Here is a 6,488-nt window from a genome sequence, read left to right as displayed (position 1 = left end):
TATCTTATACATATAATTCTTAGAACAGTTATTCGAGCAATATTAAATAGGAATAATCATGACATCTTCATACATAAACAAAACCTAACATAATTCGGCATAACTGTTATACTTAATCCAAACAAAACAGACAATTGATTAAGTACAAGTTTTCTTAATACTCAAGACAACTCCAAACTTGTGAGAGAGTTTGGAGGTCCTGAAGCATATTCAGACACCACTGTGTCATGATGTTTTCTCCCTCACCTGAGTGTGTCGTGCAGATTATTTCCTCGATTCCTGGTGAGCTTAATTCGTCAGGTCTCTTCTCGAACTCTTCATCACGCCAAAATCAAAGTAACACTAATTAGGTCACTTTGATAATTGTTATTCTTATGAAATAACATTTTACGCAAAAATAAAAATTTCGATCTAAAATGAACTTAATCACTTTCATCCATCTGATTCAAGGTTAGATATTTCATGAATCATCATTTATCATTGAAAGTCTTACAACACAACGACACTTTCTAAAGTAAAGTTTTAACAAAACTTATAACGGAATTATGTCATAAAATGTGGATATATATCAGGTTAGTTCCCAAGAAAGAGAGGTGGGTCGTAAAGACACACTTAAATAACAAATCTTTCTTAGATAGAACTTTTCTAGACATGTATTTCCACTTCATTACATTTTTCCGGTAATGATAACTATTATTTTTCCGGTAATGATAACTATTCATAAAACTTATCTTTTGCAAGTAAAACATTTTTATTAAGATTAACCTTTTTAAGTAAGATTATTAAGCTAGACTTACCATTTTAAAGTAAGCCAACTTAAAAAAATCAATACTTTTAAATCAAGACTTTTTAAGTCAATCTTACCACTTTAAAGTAAGCTAACTTAACCAAGATCAACACTTTTAAATCATTTTTCTATCTAAGACTTCATAACACTTTAGGTTTATAAAGTCAATACTTTTTAGGTCAATCTCCTCATTTAAAGTATGCTACTAAAGAAAACACAACTAATTTCATGATCATCTCAACACCTCCAAATTTTAGGATAACCTCAAGGGTTAATAGGTGTTGATTTCATAGTCATGAACTATAAATCATAAGTTAACACTTTTACTACTTTACTATCCAAAACTTCATAACACTTTAAGTTTATGAAGTCAAGACTTTAATAAATCATATTTTATTCCAAATCATTACTTCAACTTGGAAACCAAAGAATAACAAATGCTAAACAACCTTTTACACGTAAATACCTTTTAAAAAATGATTTTTTCAACAAAAACTCATAAACATTTTCAACTTTCAAGACTAGACATAAACTTTTCTTAAACACAATAAATGTTCCTTTGATATTCAAATTATCAACTTTAAACAAACACATTCAAATACTAACAATAATTTCCAATATTTCTAAAGCAAATAAACTCATCTAACATTGTCCAAAGATATAGTTTTTCTATCTAAGAACAAGAAAGAAATTTTAAGTTTTACATAAGTCAAAAACTACACAAAGGTTCATGTGATTTCATTATCATCCCCTTTAGTCATGACTTACAAAATATTTAAAGAAAACAAATATAAACTCAACTCCAGGAATAACATACTAAGAGATCATAATTTGCTCATGGTGTATGTGGAGAAAATTGGAGAAGAGAAAAAGAGAAAGAATACCTTAACTTTCTTTAGGAGAATTAATGTAAAAATGAGAGGATAGGGTGAGGTATTTATAGGAGGGTCTCACCCTCTCTCAAATCTGAAAATTAATGAGAAGCAATCTAGCTTTAGACTAGCTTAGGTGATGTGTCTAATGGTGGTGGAGTGAAGAGATTTGGTGAGTGATTTAGGGGATTGTGGAAGCTTTGACTTTGCTTGTTTGACAAGCCATTGACCCATGATATGATTAATACTCCGACTTGATTGATATTACGTGATTTAATTTCTCAATTGACGTGATTGATGTGACGATCTACCGATTTAGGTTTTTTTGCCCGAAACGTCGAAACTTGAATTTTGAGGTGAAAAATGCCTAGAGATGAGTTACAGACAAAGTTGGTATCTATTTTGACTATAAATAATATTTCAAAGCCAACGGAGAAATCGGAATTCGGTTCCGAGTTACGAAACTCAAAAAATGGCCGAAAACTCGATAAAACGACCCGAAATCGTCTCGTAAACTTTTATTCTCCAAAAAACTTCAAAAAAATAGGGAAAGCAAGAATGTTATAATACAAGACTAAAACTCAACTGAGGTTTACCCTAAAATATTACGGATTAATTTCTATAATTAATTCATTAACAACTAATAACTTAATTAAACGTGCTCGGAAAAAACACGGTGTTACATGTGGCTAGACATTAATGACTAAACCAGTCTCATTCTCTCTAGCATGGATTGGTCATGTATGTTTTTTTAAAGAGAATTGAGTTAGTCTTGATGGATATGTAGGTACAAAACTATACTATTTGGTTTGTTCGAGTGTATGTTTCAAGTGGAGACTATGAAGTTTATTTATAGTTGAAAATATGAGGCTTTGTTGTAAAGAATATGTCACATGTAGAAAGAATAATAATAAGGATTTCTAACCCCTTTCAAAAATTAATCAGATTCCAATCTCGAATTGAAAAACTTATAGACTTTATTCATTTTTAAATCACAAAATAATTCATAACAGTGTATAGAATTTATTCATTTAAATAAACAAATAGCTCCTTTAACAACCAATTAAATTTATTCATTTAAATAAGTAGATAAATGTTAAGGATCAACATGATTTATTGATTTAAAAACTCAATGATCTTTGTAAAATTAGTTTTTGGTAATTTTTCATTTTTAGCCGGACAAAATTATCTAATCATTGTCTTAGATTATTATTTAACAAGCATATTAATAAGCAAACTGGAACATCAAATAGATCATATAATTTAATGGTGAATTCTAGGAGAAATGTGAGCCCTAAGTGGATTTTTCATGACAATGGTGAATTCTTGTTTTTCTGACAAATCAACATCACCTCCTTTAGGAATCTTCCAATCAAAATTCCAAACCCAATTAGCCACAAAGTACTCCAAATGAAGCAATGCTAAATTATAGCCAGGACAAATCCTCCTCCCCGCTCCAAATGGCATCATCTTTATCTCCTTAGTTCCTGTTATATCAAATGCTTCAACTTTACTACAATCCTCATTCAAGAACCTTTCAGGCTTGAAAGTCATTGGATCCTCCCACACTTGAGGATCCCACCCAATTTCAGCCACCATGAAATTTATTGTCCCTTGCTTGGGCACCAAGTAGCCATTAAAAACCACATCCTCACTTACAGCATGAGGCAATACAAAGTGCCCTGGTGGGTGGCGCCTCAGAGCTTCCAAGATCACGGCCTTCAGATAAGGCAATTTCTCCAAGTCTTGTTCATTGATCAATTCCTTCTCTGTTTTATCAATGTTTTTCACTACGACAACCTTTCCAATTTCCTCCACGAGTCTGCGTTGTACATGTTGGTACTTCACCAAATTTGCCATGATCCACTGCAATGCGGTGGACGTCGTATCTGTTCCTATAGGGAGATCCGGAAAAATTATGATACATATATGATAAACATGGTTAAGGTATTTTATAGAGTTAAATGGATATGCATCAATAGTATAAACAACTTAGTGATATCAACTAAATGGAATTTATGACTATAATTGATGAGGTCATGGGTTCGAGTTGTAGTGATGTAATATTAAACTCAAAGGTTGACACACACAATAGATCATTAGATTCATGGGTCAAGGTCGCTTGTAGTTGAAGTGTTATATTAAATCGCTACCACTAAACTATAACCTTTTCGCTGATGGGCTAAATATATGGACACTTCCCAAAAGTTCACTAGGTAGGAGCCTAGAGCATTGAGCAGCTGTATAATTGTATATGAACAACATTTTTCCTACTTTTTACATAAATATGTTGCATATGTTTTCTCTATGTAAGTACCTGCAGTGAGAAACTCCGAACACAACGTCATTATTTCGCCTTCATCCAAATTGCGTTGTCCTTCTTCTGGTAACTTCAAATCCAACAAAGTATCCACATATGCAGGAGGGTTATTATTGTCATTTAACAATCCGGTTTCCTTTGCTTTCTTTCTCTCTTTAATAAGAGGAACTAACACTTCTTCTTGATCCCTCCGACTTTTCAAGAACTCCTGCCAACGTTTTCGGAACAAAAACTGTAATTTTAGGCCAGAAATTTAGTATATTGAATCTATTGATCCTAAGAATCAATTCACATTGTACTCGCTCGATGTCACTAAGTTTCTCGTCATCAACTCGTTCACCGAAACACATGAAAACGAGCAATGAGAACATGGCAAACTGAAGATTATCCTTTACTTTAATGGAGTCATTGGATTTTGAATCGAAATGGAGACGGTTGAGAAGGACTTTGAGGACCCACTTGCGGGTTTGGGTGAAGGATTTGACTCGAGAAGGGTGCAACATCTCGACAGCAAGGTTGCGGCGAAGGGCGCGCCATGTAGGGCCGTATGAGGCGGAGGAGATGTTGTGTTGGTTGCTAGATAAGATTTTGTTAAGAGGGAGGGATCCAGGACGATGTGCGAAGAGAGATCCATTTTGGATTAAGGCCTGCAAGGATTTTATATTAATATTTCATGAAGGATAAATAATTCTAAGAGTACAAGGTTAAATTAGATAACAAGGACACATGTTTGACGTAAATTTAGTTTATCAAATCTTAAATAAAGATATTTATAATGAAAAGGAAAATATATTTATTGACATTTGAGATTTTTAAAATAAAATTCAAAAAATTTAGTATTTTTAAACTACCTTAACTCGATACATGAAAGTCGTGGTTTAAATTATAGTTCAGCTTTCACAAAAAGAAAAGAAAATTTGAGATTCATTTATTGTTGCTTATATGTCATTTATCATAATTGCAGAAAAAACTGAGAATGAAGTAATGCAATGCAATAATAAATATTACTTAGTTGTACTGCATGTATGAAATCATAATATTACGGATTTATAGTAATCGTTACAATTGTAGAAAGCAGTTTTGGCCATGGTGAGAGTAGTTCGTCAACCTAATATAGTTGCTGATAAGTAAAAAATAATTTGGTCCACAAATCCTAACCCGTAATTAAGAGATTTTTCATTCATGAAAACTATTGTGACTTTGTTTCTTGCAATGGTGGGGGTGATGTGGTTGGTATTTGCTAAAAAAAAGTGTGAATATCTTTTTGTTCCTTAAAAGTTTTTATATGTGTCAATTTGATCCCAAAAAAGTACAAACTCATTTCAAAGATCATGAATGTGATTTAAATTAATCTTTATTATAGTCATAAAAATGCTAAAATAACTAATTTGATCTACATGTTTTTGAGACCATTTTAAGGTTTTCTAATTACATGAACAAATTGATACACGTCCAAATTTTAAGGATTCAAGATATGACCTTACTCAAATATAAAAGAAAATAATATCTTCATTATTTAAATACAATAACAACCTAATTTCAACATCTCTCGAATAAACTGTGAAGATTACGCTAGATAATAAAACATTGTTTATCGAGTATATATATATGATAGGAATGATCTGAATACATTAATGTGTAAATAACATAATAATTAAAATTAATACTACTTACTTGGTGGGCGAGAGAGCGGCCAGCGATGAAGATGGTTGGGCGGGAACCAATGCGAAGGGTGACCATGGGACCATACTTGGCGTGGAGAGCTCTGAGTGTTGGTTCTATCTCTGAAAATGATTTAGTGAGCCATTTGATGGGGGTTATGATAGGTATGTGGGGAGGGCCAGGAGGAATGGGGTTTGTGATTTTGGTTTTGGTGGATGATTGAAGAAGAGAAAAGAAGGTTCTGATGAGAAAGACAAGACTCAGAGAAACCAGGATAGTGAACCAAATCTCCATTTCGTAGATTGAGAAGGGTGCAATGAGTTCTTTGTAGAAACAGGCGGTTAATATATATTATAGCAGATGGAAAATAAAAATATATGAATGACGCATTATTTATCAGTATATTATTAGGGATGCAATGATTCTTTGTAGGTTTTGATGTAATGCAAGAATTAAACACGTGAGAGTGATTCAATTTAAAATGTATTATTTTTCATTTTCGAAATTGGGACATGAATGGTTTAATTCATGAATAAAAACTTATATTATTTGGTGAGTTATTATAGCCCAAATTTACAGCTTAATTTCTACAAGTGTCATCCTCTCTAAACTCAATCACATTCACCATTAGCAGTAAAAATACTTCATTTTATCCAACTTATTTTAATACTAGCGTGTTGACAAGCACTCTCGTGCCTGTCAATCCGCATTCTTATTTTCTAATGCAAAATATGTATGTTTACATGTATTTATATTTTTTAATATTAAGTATACATTTTTAGAAATGATGTACATTATTTCTATCTGAAAACTAAAAAATAACTAAATTAAAGAGTGTATAAATAAC

The 6,488-nt window shown here is 32.1% G+C and overlaps 1 pseudogene; it reads right to left on the bottom strand.

The window, feature by feature from the left end:
- On the bottom strand, positions 2,897-5,955 carry LOC109325894 (annotated as a pseudogene).

Source organism: Lupinus angustifolius, chromosome LG13 (genome assembly GCF_001865875.1).
Source record: "Lupinus angustifolius cultivar Tanjil chromosome LG13, LupAngTanjil_v1.0, whole genome shotgun sequence".
NCBI lineage: Eukaryota > Viridiplantae > Streptophyta > Magnoliopsida > Fabales > Fabaceae > Lupinus > Lupinus angustifolius.
The sequence above is the reverse complement of the archived record's forward strand: the minus strand, read 5'-3'. Positions and strand labels throughout refer to the sequence as shown.